Source organism: Quercus lobata, chromosome 5 (genome assembly GCF_001633185.2).
Source record: "Quercus lobata isolate SW786 chromosome 5, ValleyOak3.0 Primary Assembly, whole genome shotgun sequence".
NCBI classification, from domain to species: Eukaryota; Viridiplantae; Streptophyta; class Magnoliopsida; order Fagales; family Fagaceae; genus Quercus; species Quercus lobata.
The window spans coordinates 15136786-15154167 of NC_044908.1; the positions used below are offsets into that span (position 1 = coordinate 15136786).

The 17382-nt window shown below is 33.5% G+C and overlaps 2 pseudogenes across 1 annotated transcript; both read left to right on the plus strand.

Annotated features, from left to right (window-relative positions):
• The first annotated feature begins 1132 nt into the window (after positions 1-1132).
• LOC115990031 lies at positions 1133-7821 on the plus strand (annotated as a pseudogene).
• Positions 7822-9172: 1351 nt separating this feature from the next.
• LOC115992507 lies at positions 9173-13441 on the plus strand (annotated as a pseudogene). The gene is made up of 2 exons (XR_004092539.1): positions 9173-9428; positions 11297-13441. The product of XR_004092539.1 is annotated as an uncharacterized LOC115992507 (transcript).
• Positions 13442-17382: the final 3941 nt, after the last annotated feature.

The window sequence follows — 17382 nt, forward strand, 5'->3', positions numbered from 1 at the left end:
AATTAACATATCAAAAATTGTAAAAATATTGTGACAATTTATTATGTTAACTAACAGTTTTATATATATATATATATATATATATATATAAAAAAAAAAGAGTGGACAGGACGATATTACACTGAAGAAAAAAAGAAAAGAAAAGAAAGCAGTGGGAAAAAAGAAAGAAAGAAAAGAAAGCAGCAATAGTAAAGGTTAAAACCAAAGCACTGTCCCTATAGTGCAAATTGGACAAACCAAATTGACACGGTAACAACCGTTCAAAACTTAAAAAAAAAAAAAAAAAAAAAAAAGGATGAAGAAGGTAAAGGTACTCAATAAATCAAATGTTTACTGTAAGGAAATTGTTGCTTTTTATATAGCTAATAGATAGACTACATAATATAATAAATACATTATTGCAGTCCAGTGAGGAAAAATTTAGGAATAATTACACATAACCCACCTGTGGTTAGGGCGAAAATCACTTTGCCTACCCGTGGTTTGAAAAGTATCACTTAACCTACCTGTGGTATGTTTCCGTCAATTTCCGTAACCCACCTCAAGTCCAGCCGTTACAAAAACACCTCTTACCACCAAAACACAACATAACGCGAATCAAAACACCCAAAACTCAGAAACTTTTCAAGAGAGAGACTTGTGGTGAGATCAACGTGTTCTTCGTGGTTTTTATATCTCTTTTTCAGCCTGTCCTAGCCCGGTGGTTTCATCTCATCACGGTGGTTCTGGCTCTCCATAAGTGGTTACAAATTTTCTCGCCATGAATGAGTTGTGACTCTCCATTTGGTGGTTTTGTGTCACCATTTGTGGGTTTTGTTGGTTTTTGCATTTGGGTGTGCTTTATTTTTTATTTTTTGCAGAAATCACGGTGGGCAGTGGTTATGGGTTCACAATAGAGAGAAAAGAAAGATAGAAGTTTTCCCCATTGCCTCCCTCAACCCTTTGGCTAACTCCTCGAATTAAAAAAAAAAAAACCCAGTTGCCCATAGCCACCAGAACCTCCATAGCCACCTGACCCACCATATCGGCTCCATGGCTAGAACTCAACGGGTGAGAGTAAGAGTGGCACGAAGAACAATTACGAAACCCACTAATCTGAACTGGGTTTGTGGGAATTCGGGTGGAATGCGAAATGGGTCTGCGAGAAAACCCCATGAAACTGAAAGAGAGTAGGGATTTACGGGTGAGTGATGCTGAAAAAGAGATATAAAAACCACGAAGAACACGTTGATCTCACCACAAGTCTCTCTCTTGAAAAGTTTCTGAGTTTTGGGTGTTGTGATTCGCGTTATATTGTGTTTTGGTGTTAAGAGGTGTTTTTGTAACGGCTGGGCTTGAGGTGGGTTACGGAGATTGACGGAAACATACCACAGGTGGGTTAAGTGATACTTTTCAAACCACGGATAGACAAAGTGATTTTCGTCCTAACCACAGGTAGGTTATGTGTAATTATCCCAAAAATTTAATACTTTGCAAGGAGTGGGGCAGCGATTAAACAATATTGCAAAAATACGAAAGCGACACATATCACTGTCATGAAGTAACAAAACGACACATGGTCTGAACCTAACAGTGAAAGCGGCAAATTGAAAATATAGTTGTTTTTTTTTAACACAACGACAAGTTTATTTATTTATTTTTTTAAAGACACTCATTCCACGTGGCATTCTTGGCCCCATCTCCTGTTTTATATTACTAAAAATACCCTTACACCCTTTCCCTTCTCTCTCACACCCTCATACACCGACACACAGTCGCTCTATCGCTCTCAAATCAACGTAAGCCTTGTCTGCTCTGTAAGATTGAGCTCTCAAATTTGCGTATTTGAGTAAGTGTTTTTATTCCCTGGAGTTCATTTTTTTTTTTACAATATTTCGCATTAATTTTACAGTGTTTGGATTCTGCATCCTAATGGTCAAAATTGCTTGCCTTTCATCCACCGGATCATCCTGGGAGAAGGGGCAAGGTGGTGACCATGAGGTTTATAGCTAAATCCAAAACCTATTTAATTTATATATTAATATTAATTTATTTTAGAATTACATTTATGATTTTGGATCCCATGTGAGTGGAGTGATGGAGTAAAAATCTAAATTTTGATATGCTTGGAATACATGCAATTTTACAATAATTTGTTTTCATGCTAGATTGGAAAAGATGTTGCCTCACAATACGTTCTGGGTTGGGACTATGTTTGTTACCTTTGATCATGGTTAGTTTTTTTCCATAATGATATTGTTATCTCTAGTTTCTTGTTGGAAAATGAGAGACAGTAGATGCATATTGATAAGAAATTATTTGAAATTTCCTGTCAGAATCAAAATGAGACAGGTTTCTACAGATATTTGAAACATATTTTTAGTGAATAGTGTCAGTGTTATAAATCATATGGAGATCAGTTATACAGTGGAGATAGTATATGGGACAGATTTTTAATTTTATTCGTGTAATAACCTCCCTCAATAGCAAAATCTACCATAAATTCAATGTGTGAGAGATAGTATGGAAGTATGAACAATATTATGAAAATATCATTTTCCTTTATTATTAAAAAAAAAGGGAAAATGATTAAGTATTAGGAACCTTGAATGGATGGGTTTTTTTAAGGAAAATTAGCTAATGTGGCAATTAATAACTCTATATTAATGATATGTTAAGTGGATTTTTTTTCACCCTTAGATGTTATGAAAATCAGTGGTTATGAAAATGTGTAACTTGAATCCATCTCATATATATCTATACACACACATATATGCATATCTGTCAACCACCAGATTTTTGCTAGAGCACGTCATAAAGCTGAACTTTTTTTTTTTTTTTTTGGGGTAAAAAGCTGAACTATTTCTGGCCTCTGCAGTTTTCCTTGTTAGTCTGTGTGTAGACTAGACGTCTATGACACTTATATCTTCCTTTTATGATTCAGTAAAGAAAAATTAGATTTTTTTTTTTCCCTTCTCAATATCTTACAAAATCATACAATGATATTGTACATATAGGTAATGAACTTCCTTCTCGATTCATTTCATTGATATTGTACATTACCATTAAAGAAATGTGAAAGCATAAAAGACCCCCTCCTCCCCCAAGTTAATAAATTGCATACTGCTCCCAAGGAATATAGCCTTCATTACTTATCTGTGCCTTGAATTATCCAAAGTGTTATCTAGAGATGTGAAATTTCTGATTACTGAGCATTTGGAGCATCCAATTATTATAAATTCAAATATCCTCAATTCTCATTAGGAGGTCAAACCAAGGACCTATGGAAGTCGGGGTAGCCCCGTCCCCATGGGCATTTTTATCTAGTTTTAGGCTCTCAATACTTCTGTTATAGGTTATAATGGAATGAATTTGCAGCTTTTCTTCTACAATCCTGACTTATGGCGGCCACACAGTATGGGAAAACAGTCCTTGTACAATGTTCATATTACTGTTGATGTAAAGGGATATGGATAATTTGATGCTTGGAGCCATCTATTTGGCTTCCGAAAAATTGAGAGCCATATTGATAGTGCCACAGGTGGAAGGTATTGCTTTATATGCCTTTTAGAACATTTTACATAGGCTTTTATTTTGATATTATGATATGTAGTCTATAAAATTTTGATTTACAGGTTGTTCAAGGTCAACGGACAGCCTATCATTATCCATGGTGGTAATTGGATATTGTTAGATGGGTTACTACGTCTTTCAAAGGAACGTTGCGAAACCGACATCAAGTTTCATGCTGATATGCGTTTTAATATGATTCGCTGTTGGGGTGGTGGATTGGCTGAGAGGACAAAATTTTATCATTATTGTGATATTTATGGACTTCTGGTGATCTCTCTCTCTCTCTCTCTCTCTCTCCCTCTCCTATTTGTGTGTGTGTTTTGAGTGTGATCAATTATAGAGGGTATATACAAAATAGAAATAGAAATATTGAATGAACAATCACACAGGGAACATAGAGATAGAGACTTACATGGTTCAGATTTAGACATATGTCCAATGGCGGGCATTGAGATGAAAAATTTACTAAAAAGGGTGACTACAATAGTTGCACAAAACAAAACCCTATATACACCCAATGAGCTCTTTCTTACTAATAACAAATATTATGGCTACAAAGTCGGTTTGGCGACTTTTTGTGGAGACTACGTAACCAAGTAGGACTAGGCAGTACTATTTGCTTTCTCGTACAGAATAAGAAAATGAAAAACAAACCATACTAAAGTCAGCAACTGTTTTTAGTGGACATATAAGAGTTGAGTTCCACATCAAGAGAAAAATTAAGGAAAGTTAGAAGTTGATGGACGTAGTTGGGTCTAAACCATTTGGCTTAAGCTGTTTGAGTGGCACCCCAATATATATCAATAGGTACCTCAATATATATCTATAGGCTCTTGTTGGAACCTAGGGACACTTCTCATCCCAAAAAATTGGTATTAGAGTTATGGTTCAACTTTTGGTTCGAAATTTTAAATGTTTGTTATCTATTATTATTATTATTTTTTTTTTGAATGAGTGTCTTGGTGTTGATGTGGTTGGTATGAATTTGGTTATTGCTGCATTTGATGCAACTCTTGTATGCACACTTTGGATTTGCTAATGACTCACACACAGTGGGAAGCTAGGATGATGTGGTAGAGGCTCAAATGGGAGGGGGAGGTCTTGTGAGTGCATGTGGGTTGAGTCGCATATAGAGAAAAAGTAAAGACAATGAAGAGTTGATATATATAGTTGGGGGCAAACCTATTGGATGAAGCTTTTGAGATAGAATGATGTCCCCAGATGTATATCAATGGTAGGTTGGTGGGTTAGTAAAATTGGGACAAATCCTGGAACATCAAAATTTTCAGATTCACCAAAATTTGTATGCTTTATACTGAGGGTATATTCATAGGATGCTTGCAGCGTAAGATGCTGGGAATGCCAAGAAAGTGTTCTAGAGTAAGTTTTATAATTGAAAAATTCTTGTTAAATTACAGATTCTTCCAAAAACTTAACCTATTGGGATATGGTAAATTTAATTATTTAACTACATACTTCTAACAAAATAAAAAACTATAATCTGCAGTACTTTCCCAAGAATGATGGTGATCTTGTAACCATATAAATTGATGATATGTTAATCACTAAAATCAATTCCATTATAAAAGTTACCATAAATTGTGGCATTGTTGATTTTATAATGCTTTTGAAAATTATTAGGGTATTTATTTTCTTTGACCTAAATTGTCCACAAAGCTTTTACCCTCAATTGTAGAGTACTAACATAGTGGCAATAGCGTGTCACAAGCAAAATTTTTTTCCTTTCTTCTAAGTGTCAAAATTTGATTTTAAAACAAGCATAACTGATGTTATAAGAACAAGTTAAGACATGAGCAAGCCTATGCTTGCAAGACAATTCTTTATTTTCTTTGTTACAAGTCAACACTTCTTGATTTCTAATTTCTCAGGTCAGCTACATGGATTATTACTACCATCATTATCATTGGACCTTGATCTCTATTTCAGGTTATACACTCTTTAGAAAATTGTTTATTTTATCTTTTCTGACTGCCTCTGCCTTAGACCTCATATATTTCTCGCCCCCTCTTGTTCTCAAATGCTTTGAAATATAAATAAAGAACTCTTTACTAGTCAGCTTAGTGGTTTTTGTCTACATAATTAAAAATTGTCTTAATCAAATTTTCTATATCTTCTCCTCAAAGTTACGTCTAGATTTTAGTGAATACATTCATTCTGTATTCTATCTGTTATTGTCATTATCAATGATTTAACTAAATTATTTAGGATAATGGCTTTGTTGAGTTCAGTTGTATTTTTTAATTGCCATTAACATATTTCAGCATCTTTTTTCTCAAAAAATTTATTTGACATTGTCTGCTGTTTGGTATATTGCAGTAGGAGCCTTTGGTACTTTTAATTTTGGTACATTTGGTTATTTAGTAACTGAAGCTTTAAAATTGTTCCAACCAGAGTGAATTTTGCATTGCATTATTTTGAACGATTTATCCTCCTGAGACCCAGGCCTGTCTACAGGGTTATATATGGCTCAAGGCTAACCAATCCTAAGGATTCCAATATTCTAAGTTATTTCAGTATTAAATTACTCTAGTATAACTTGGTCCATATGGCTGATTTGATTTTTGTAGGTGTGGCAAGAGTTTTGGAGTACTGAAGAGATTGAAATGGTGACCCGGTATCAAATCCAAATGGTCCCCTTGATCATGATCTTCTCTTGCTATGTGCAAGAGACACTGTCAAGCTTCTAAGGAACCATCCAAGTCTTGCTCTTTCGGTAGGTGAAAATGAGCAAGTTCCACCAGATGACATCAACAAAGATTTGGAAAATGTCCTGAGACTAAATCCTTATTTCAAGAACTCCAATGAAATCATCAAATCTTCTGAAGATTTATCTGCAGTGTCAAAAGATCCTAGCCAATATTTCAATGGTACACGTGTTTACATCCAAGGACCTTTGTGGGATGGATTTGCAAATGTAAGGGGGCTTCACTGATGGCCCTTATGAAATCCGAAATCCCGAAGCATTTTTTAAGAATGATTTTTACAGCCATGGATTCAATCCTGAGGTTGATTCTGTCAGGATGGCTGTTGCATATACTATCAGAGCAAGAATGTCTCAAGAAGGTTGGCAGATTCCGTTGTTTAAGCAACTTCCTAGTGGGTACACAGAAGAAGTTCCAACCCCATATGGGAATAACATAAATACATTCCCTATTCCAAGCCAAAAAAAAGTGTTGATCAGATTGAACTTTGTGGAACCCCAAAGGATCTTGATGATTTTTGTTTAGAGGTAAATCAAAATTTTCTATAGCTATTCTAGACGCCTTTGTATTTTTTTTTTTTTTTGGTGCTGATCTAACTTGAAATGATCATCAAGCTTAACTGGCTAACTACATTCAATTTAGAGCTCTGTTGGAGGGCCAGACTTCCCGTAAATACGCTAGTCCTGATTTGGAAGGCACATAACCCTTGGACTGGTCTTAGTGGTCAGTAATGATCATCTTTTACACCAAATGGCAGGATTCTATGGCTGTCGCTGTGCTGCAGAATCAATCCATGTCCTGCTGAATCTGGCTACATATTTTATAGAGGTAATTATTAAACTTGTAAGAGTTATAATTTATGAGTTTGGATTGGATTTTGAAATTTAATGAATATTTAATATCTGATGAATTGTTTTCATAGAACACGTATTGAGCCTGAATAATGTTTTGAATTCAATAAATAAAATTGATATATATTTTTTGACATAACAAAATAAAACGTTAATAAAAAAAAATCTAGCAAAAATGCTCATAGCTGATTTTCTTTTTGTTTTTGTATGTGTGGGTTGACAAGACCAGGGGGTGGTTGAAATGCTTAAATTTGTGTTTCTTAAACCAAATAATATTTCAAAAGGGTGCACATATGAAACTATTGCATTTTACTCAAAGACATTCTTCGTACTTGATAGTTGATGCTATTTAAAATGATCCCACCCAGAGATGGTATGTAACATCACAATTGTTTTCTGAATCTACCATCAGCAAGTTGTCAATACTACGTCTGAGGAACTGTCTAACATAGCTATTGAAGCCTTGGTCTAGGATCTAGAAGGTACATTTCCATACTACAAAGTTTTTGAAAATCTCTATGCTCCGGCCAAAAAACCAGTACCCATAGTTGAGAGGAAGTATCCAAAGTCTAAAAACCTAAAGCTGGTCTACTTCCTTCTCAAACTCTACCACACATCAGACTATGCTATTTTATCTAGGAAATTTTACTGGTTGCATCTATTCGGTGGAGATTACAAGCTGCTGGAGCCATACAGGAAGAAAAGGAAGAAAAAAAATAACTCTCAAGATTTACATCCAAGGTTTTCATCAAAGGGTTCAATTATGAAATTGAAATGCATGTTGAAAATGTGGCCAAGAAAGCTGGCTCTAAAAGTTTAACCTATATGAACAAATAAAGTAAGAACTTTTTATTAAAGAATAGCCAACCCAAGTGCACCGTAAATGTATTACAGTGGCAAAAATTTAGGACCCAAATTACAATGATCAACTAGAATGGGAAGAGATAAAGAAGAGTAAGAAGGTAAGATTACGCTCCATTCAAGGAGAGTATGAAAGAAAAAGGACTTTATATCAAGGATCGACTGTTTGAGAATTCTTCCGGTTCGTTACTCAAACAACTATTTCTTGTTGGTGTCCGGCTACGTTATTCCCATTAAGATCACTTTTAAGGTCCTTCCAAGTGTCACGCCTTGAGTTTCACTTCATGGCTAGAATTACCATGACAGTCCATTAAGCTGGGTAAAGAATACTCTTTTAATTTTGTTTGAAACCTGTGGAAGTATAAAATCTATTGAGGTCAAGTTTTACAGAGGAAATCATTATCACAAGTTCCCGGATTTCTTGGAAATAAATTTCCAACTTTTACATACTTAATTGTCCTTTTTTGCACTGAGAAACATTTTTTACTTAAAAGTTTCACCAGTGATACCAGGAAAGAAGCAGCTAAATAATTTGAGAAAACCTTTTATATTTCTGCCAATGTTATTTAGTTCTTCTTAGATGAAATACCTTCAAATTTTTAATATATGGTGTTGTCTCCTTGTGTAAATAATTTGCTGAGATGGACCTTTTTATCATTTGCTTGCTTTTCATGTGTGTGCTTTCTTATTACTTTATGTCTTGATCAAGGGAGTAATGGAATGAGAGAAAGATGCAGAGAGGAAGGGTGTTTATTCAATTAAAAAAAAGGGTAAGGGATGAGTGAAAGAAATGCATATGAATTTAGTTTGTTTAGCAAACTGAGAATTGGACTTTGAATTTGGATGCTTTGTAATCTAAAGTATAAAATTCTATATAATTTTTGAATTGTCCTTTTTTGTTAACATAAACAATAGAAATCAATATTATAAATTTCAAAGGTAAAATTTTGAGTAAATTCCAACTCAAAAATCATCATCTAAATGTAATACAAGAGATAAAATTTCATTTATGTATAACCTAGAAAGAGATGCATAGAGAAATCTCATCAATGAATGAGAAAAATTAATGTTAGTATGAACATGTTTGGAAAAAAAAAAAAAAAAAAAAAAAAAAAAAAAAAAAAAGGAAAAGAAATAGGAAATGTTACTAAGAAGATTTAACTTCAAGTTGACAAGGAAGCATAAATGCCTTGCTTCCTTCCTTCTTTCTTTTGTTTTCTTTTGTGTTGGAGGAAGGATTTCTTCTTTGATACAATAACATGATAATCTATTGAGTTGGATAAGGAATATTTTCTTTGGCACAATGGCTTGATAATTCTATATATATAGTAGAAGTTATAAATGGTTTTCATATGAACTTAGCCTTAAAAAATTCGATACAAAAAATAACTTGGAAGCTTCTCAAGGTGTGTTTTGAAGCCAAAATTGGATTCTTCTTGTTGTAAGTTTTTATAGTTGCCTATATAAATTTGTTCATATGTATGTGTGTTTTTGTATTGGTATTCATAAACAATAGTTTCTTTGCTTACTTAAAATTTGTTATATAAATGTTAAATGTAGTAAGATTATATTGCACTTGTTGCTATATTTTTATGAGATATATTACTCTAAATGGTTTGGTTTATGTTACATTTGATGTAATTTTGATAAATAGTGTATCACTCAACTTTTTCTTATAAATCATAATTTTCTTGAATCACGTTTTTATTCAATATCTATTACAGGTCAATCACTCACAAAATTTTAAAATAATTAGTTGCGTGCTATATTTAAGAATGCGAGCAATTATAATTGCCCTTCATAGATTAGTGAGCTTTTCATGGCTAATCACCTTGATATTCAAAAAGAACAATAGATCAACTTAATATTTGATAAGCATGATAATTGGAGAAAGAAAATTAGTCTAACAATGGGATTAACAAACTATTATTATGGAAAAAAAAAAGTATTGAGAAATATAACTTCAGTAAAAGTTACTGAACAGTCTAACTCGAACCAATTTTATCAAATATTTGTTTTGTCCTTTATTAGTACTAAAATAGTTTACATTTGTTCTCAAACGTTACCAAACACTTTTCCACCCTATTCATCACGTAGGGAAGAGAGGGGTTGAACATAAATTCTTTTCAAGAAGAACATTAAATATATATATATATATATATATATATATATTTGTTAAATGAAAAAACATCATCATGTTGCATTTTTCATTGTATAATTGGATTAGTAGAACCAACCTGGCATGAAGTTTGCGTAAAACTCTAAAAGACTTTACTCTTTCATTTTTGTATCCCCATGCCACCTTTACTACTAAACTTTCTCCTGTAGATTTTGTTGTTATGAGTTGTAATGGATAACCTAGGTTAAGTAAAAGCTTGCATAAAGAAGTAACAATGTATAAATATGAAGGCAAACTTAGTTGCACTATTTACTTATATATTGAATAAAGGCAAACATAGATATATGTGTTTAGATGATTTTAAATAAATGACAACGATTAATTTAAACAAGAATAAAAAAGTAAAAAAAAAAATTATATTTTTCTAATAACAAGAATGGAGGATCAATTAAAAACATAGTTTGAATTTTTGTTGTCCAAACATTCTTACTATTTTATTTTGAACTTTGAGATGCATTCCGTTTATTTTTTGAAGAATCACATTTATTTTTAATGGAATCAAGTAAAGTAATTCCTTCATCTTTTTTTTTTTTTTTTTTTTTGAGAATGAAGTAATTCCTATTTACACAATACTTTTATGCTTTCCCCCCCAAAAAAAAAAATCACTTTAATTTTTAATGAAAATCAATAAAAAGAATTCCAATCAATACAGAAGTTTTTACGCCTTTCACTGTTCACATTAAAAAATAAAAAATACCCAGTACCCAACAAAAATAAATAGCCACGGGCCACACCTAACTGACCCAAGCCCAAGACCTTTAATTTAAAGAACATTCACGATCAAACTCCAACAAACCTGTTGTGCTGAGTCACGCCCGAATCCCTCTTCTTATTCATTTTTTTACTTTTTTACATTTAGAGCCATAAAAAACAAAATTGCTGCTATATGTATTATATTCAACTCAAAAAAGTAGCAACTCTCATTACGCACTCTCTGTTTATTTTTATTTAGATTCACCCAGGCCCCAGCCCTTTCTTTCTTTCTTTCTACGTATTATTAATATTTATGCCCTTTTTCTGATTATTATTTATTTTATTTTTATAAACAATAAAGAAATTTGATGATGATGATGATGATATGTCTGTTATTGTGACTGTCACTTTGCATGTCGTCATACAATTAAATAAAGAAGATAGATTAGATGGGGCAGCAGCAGCAACTTCAACATTTTATCCATCCGAACCATCCCTTGCTCTTCAATCCAGACGACAGACGTGGATATTCTTGTTGGGGGTGCGACGAATCAGTTTATGGTCCTACCTATAGCTGTAAAGAATGTGGTGGGGGGTACAGTCATCATAAATCATGTACGGAACTACCCCTTAAGTTGCACCATCCCTTGCACCCTATCCATCCTCTTATTCTCTTTCCCCCATGGAGATACCGGGAAAATTACAAATGCGAACTTTGCAAAGCATATAAAGCTGAATACACTTATCGGTGTTCCCGCTGCGACTTCAACCTTCACATCACATGCGCTTCTTTAGCGCCCACCACCATGGAACCTGAATTCCACTACCACCCATTGACCTCCGTTTGGAAGTGGATCACCTTCACTTGTGACATTTGTGGCAAAAAAGACGAATGTACACCCTATTTGTGTAATCCATGCAGTTTCTGGATTCATGGAAGATGTTCTCTTTTCCCACGCAAAGTCAAAGTTGTGCATCACAAGCACCTCCTCCACCTCATCCATTCTTCTCTTGAATTCCATCAATCCGACTCTCAATTTTGTCAAATCTGTGTTCAAGAGGTGGACACATGCTACGGGCTTTACTATTGCTCCAGATGTGATTTTGTTGCCCACTTAAATTGTGCTATGGGAAACAAGGAGAACATAAATTTGCAAGAATTTAAAGATGAGGATGAAGTTTCAGAGCTCAATGAATTGGTTGACTCAACTTACAAAGTCAAAAAATACAATATGAGGGAGGGTGGAATTCAAATAGCTGCAGAAATCAAACACTTCAGTCATGAGCATGACTTAATGCTTACCGAGTAGCTTCTAAAAACCCAAAAATGCGATGGGTGCGTAAGAGCCATTGTCCCTCCGTTTTATAGTTGTGTAAAGTGTAGCTTCTTTCTTCATGAATCTTGTGCTAATTTACCAAAAAAAAAGCAACACCCACTTCATCAACACCCACTATCCCTGCTCCCAATGAAACCAAGTAAGGATTTTAGGTGTTATGCCTGTCATCGTAAATGCAATGGCTTCACCTATTTGTGTGAGACATGCCGTTTTAGACTTGATGTTCAATGTAGTATGATCTCAGAAATCCTTAACCCCCCTGGTCATGATCACACACTTATTCTCTCCGGTGTTGAATCTTCTCAGAATTGCAGCTGTTGTGATTTTAGAACTTACCCAATATTCCGTTGTACCACTTGTGCATTTGCTTTGGACTTTAGATGTGCTACACTACCACATTCTATAAGATACAAACAACATGAGCATCCCTTTGCTCTCAGTTGTGGAGTTGAAAATAACTCTGGTGAATATTATTGTAATATATGTGAAGAAAAACGAGACTCAAAGTATTGGTTTTACTACTGTGAGGATTGCAGTTATCTTGCTCATCCAAAATGTATTATTGGGAAATACCCAAATTATAAGTTTGGAGGTACTTACACATTTGACTGTCACTCACACCCTCTTACTTTCATTGAGGAAACTGAGGACCGCCCTCGATGTAACAAATGTAATGATACTTGTGAAAAGTTGATCTATCAATGTGCTTACTGTAATTTCTACATCCACAAGAGTTGTTTATAAAAAGGACAAATGTGTTTTTATTTTATACTAGATCTAGTCCACGTAAGTTTTGGTGCATGGAATTCATCAAATGACATTGCAGTAATTCTTTTCAATGCTCTTTCTTGGCATCATGGTTCAAATACAATGTAAATACATTGTACCAACTCATGCTTGTTTGTGTCTGGTTGTACCCTGCCTTGTCCACTTTTGTTAGAAACAATAAGCTTGCTGATAATAGGACTTTTCAGTTTTCAATGTTTTATGGTATTACATTGTTTAGAAATGGAAGTTGGATTTCAGTGTGGAACATAAAGTTCAGGGTTGATGAACAAATACTGGAAATAAAAGGCAAGCTTCCGGTATCTCTTATCGGTTGTGTATGACTACTTTTCCCTATATTTTCTATTTCTATGCAATTCCAATTGCATTCATTTTTCTTGAGCTCACATTAATTGTCTATGTCTTCTTCTTCTGCATTAGGTGAGCATCCATTATTTTGAAGAGGGAAATGAGCAATTAGGGTCAAAACATGAATGCAAAAATCCAATATCTTTTTAAGTTATTATAGATTTACATGTTTACACTACAAAAAAAAGGGTCTATAGCTGCGTTTAAAAAACGCGGCTATAGACCCCAAAAACGCGGCTATAGGGTAGAGCCGCGTTTCCTATAGTTGCGTTTACAAACGCAACCTAAGCAGTGCAGCAATAGGGCTATAGTCGCATTTTTGTAACCACTGCTGAAGGTCTGCCCAATAGCCGCGTTTCTTAACTGCGGCTATAGGATTCGGGCCTATAGCCGCGTTTTTAAAAAAATGCGGCTACAGACCAGCTTTAATCTAAAAATGCGGCTATAGGTTTTTCAAAAAAAAAAAAAAAAAAAAAAAAAAATTCTGGGTTTTTTTTTTCCCCCAAAAAATTCAAAATTCAAATATAAAAAATTCAAAATTAAACCCAAATCCAAAAAATTCAAAATCAAACACAAATCTAGAAAATTCAAAATCAAATACAACATACTCACAATACAAACACACCCAGAAAATTCTAAATCAAATATAACATACTCACAATACAAACACATGCACCCAGAAAATTAAAAATCAAACATAAACCCAAAAAATTCAAAATCAAACACAAACCCAGAAAATTAAAAATCAAACACAACATACTCACAATACAAACACACCCAGAAAATTCAAAATCAAACACAACGTGCTCCAAAATATAACAACACAAACCCATGAATCTCCTCTCATTCAACAAAACCAACCCAAATCTAACACTAATTCCATTCAGGAAAACAAAAGCACAAGCCCAGAAATACAAAAGAACACAAACTTGTGAAGAAAAAAGAAAAAAAGAAAAAAGAAAAAGAAGAAAGAGTTACCTAGATGTGAAGAAGGAAGAAAGAAAAAAAAAAAAAAAAAAAAAAAAAAGAATGAAGAAAGAAAGGGAAAAGAAAGAAAAGATGAATATGTGGGGGTAGGTGGGAAAGTAGGGGTGTAGGTGGGAAAGGAGGTGCACGTGGGAAGCTTTAGGATATATATATATATATATATTTTTTTTTAAGTGCTACCTATAGCCGCGTTTTTAAATCGTAGAAACACAGCTACAGGTTACCCATAGACGCGTTTTTTAAAAATGCGGCTATAGGTCAGCCTTTAAAAAATTTATACTGCAGGGCCTATAGTTGCATTTTTCAGGAGTCAAAACGCAGCTAAAGGTGACCTATAGCCGCGTTTTTAAATCACAAAACACAGCTACAAGTTACCATAGCCGCCTTTTTAAAAAACGCAGCTATAGGTCACCTTTAAAATCATATATACAATTGGACTTATAGCCGCGTTTTTGAAAAAACGCGGCTATAGGTAACCTTTAGCCGCTTTTTAAAACATGAAAAACGCAGCTACTGGTTACCTATAGTCGCGTTTTTCAAAAACGTGGCTACAAGTCCACCTTAAAAAATTATTTGATTGGACTTATAGCTTATCTTTAGCTGCGTTTCAAGTTAGCTATAGTGGCACTTTTTCAAAGCGCGGCTATAGGTTAGCCTCAAATTCTAAATTATTCAACTAGACCTATAGCCGCGTTTTAAAAACGCAGCTATAGGTTAGTTATAGCCGCGTTTCCTTTTTGTAGTGTTATCAACATCTTTTATGTCATTAATTTTAGTCATTGATATACTTACTATTACTGTTATTTTTATGAAAGCTCAATTATGCATGATTCAATTATCATTGATGGTGAGGTTCTTTTCTTTTTTGTTTTCTCAACATAAATTTAGTAAGAATATTGGCCCGGTATTTTAATATAAAGGCACAACATGTACTTTGTAAATGTTGATGTTGGTGATTGGGAGCAACAATTGTTAATAACATGGCTGGTTGAGTTATATAGTTTAATTGAATGTACTCCAAGTTCAAGGTAATCTTTAAAACTTTTTGGGCAAAGAGACTACAAATCTTGTCTAATAAGTTCAGGGTTTAGTTTGGAAAATGTTGGTCAGGCCTTTCCTGGTTTGAAGGATCTCATTGTTACATAATACTTTTAAAATTTCAAGGAAAAATCATTTTCTGTGACTTACTTGTGTACTTGTGTTCAAAAAGTCATGCTTTTGGTTCTTTTCCCTTAATTTTTAAGCATTCTAGTACTGTCCTATTGTGTTATTATTATATTTTTAGTAATGTTGTGATATGCTTGTTCTGATCATCTAAGTTAGTTCTCTTTTTCATTGCCTAATTCTTATGTTATTTGGTTTTAGTCTCCTGATTACTGTGCAATTAACATAACCATTATTTGCCACCATGGGACTGAATATTTGGGGTCTCTTGAGCTTCTTTATATTCCTCTTTTTGTTGTTAAATGATTTAAGGTACTATTTTCTCCCCTCAAATTTAAAGTTAGGTTAGGTTGTTGTGCTTCTGCTTTCCACACAAATGAGTTCCAAGCCTCTTCATTCTAAAAATCCACCCTGACATTTACGTTGGTTTTCATTTGCTTGCACACTTCCAAAGTTTTTAGATTTCGTTATTGGTTTTGGAATCCCACATAATTTAGAAAATTAAAAGGAGATGCAATAATTCCTATTGAGAGTGTTAGTCCCACATTGGTAAGAAAAGAAACAGGGGACGAATAGTCCCTATACATTGGGTGGTGGTGTAGTTTTTGTTTTGTGCTCGTAGGAGTTTGATATCAAAGATTTATCTTGTCTTTAGTTTGAGAGATTTGTGAGACGTTGGTTGTCATCCTGTTTTAAGTAATTTTGCATTAGCAATTGCTATATTCTATGGATAAAATTTATATACAATATCTTAGGTGCATTACATTAGGTTCTCTTTATGTTATTTGCAGTATACTTTTTTAATTTTACTTACTTCTACAATACTTTTCACTACTGATTAGTGATTATACCTATTGATTGTTTTGGGGCTAAATAAATGTGCTGATATTATCAAACTACAGCCGATCACAGATTATTGAGAGGTAAACCTGTTGCTATGTTTCTTGAATTTTAGTAGTGATGTGCTAAGCTGTGCTTACTTTTTCATTTTAATTTATTCTTCCTTTTTCCTTTGCCTAAGCTATATCCATTCAGTTGTTGATTAGGAATGATTAATTGTTGTTTGGTACAAGTACTCAAGCATTCTAACGGAATTGCCAACTTTCTGAACAGTTATTAATAATATATTGTTCTTTACTTTTGATAATGTATCTGGGTATATTGTATCCAGTATTAACTGAATTTTACTAGCTTAGCTCGCATGCAAATAAATATATCATAATAATTGAGTAAAATGACTTTCTATGAATCATAATCATTTCACTTGGGAACTTAATGATGTAATGTATATGTATATGTACTTTATTATTTATCTGTGGTTTCTTTCATTGTACAATTTTTCTTTTATTCTTACTATTGAGGTTCCATTTTTTAGGGAATGTTTAGATCCATTCGAAAAACTAGGGTGTGAAGCATTTGATATCTTTGTTAATGAGGTTCTCTGTGTTGGCAAAGGTACTGCTGCATTAATTTTATTCTAGAATATACTTGATGGATCCATTCTTACCATATTGCTTGCACACACCTACCCTTGGTCATTGTCATGTGCACAAAGTACTTTTTTGCTATTCTACCTATTTCTGCAGGTCATAAGCTACTCCCTCTGTTGATTATTCATATTTGGTAAACTTAGAAATGCTTGTTCAATCATATTACCATACTCTAAAAAATTTTATAATTAAACAATTACTACATCAAGGGATTATCAACCTTTTGGGATGAGTGTACAACCATATTTGTGAAAATCACTTTACAAAAATAATTTTCCATTTGATGGTTATCATTTAAATTATTTTTCCAATCAAAATGTGATATCTTTTGTTTTTCCTCTCTCGCTCATCTATGCAATTTTCGAATAATTTGCAGTGTGTCCAAATTAGAATCAATAACAGCTTACTATA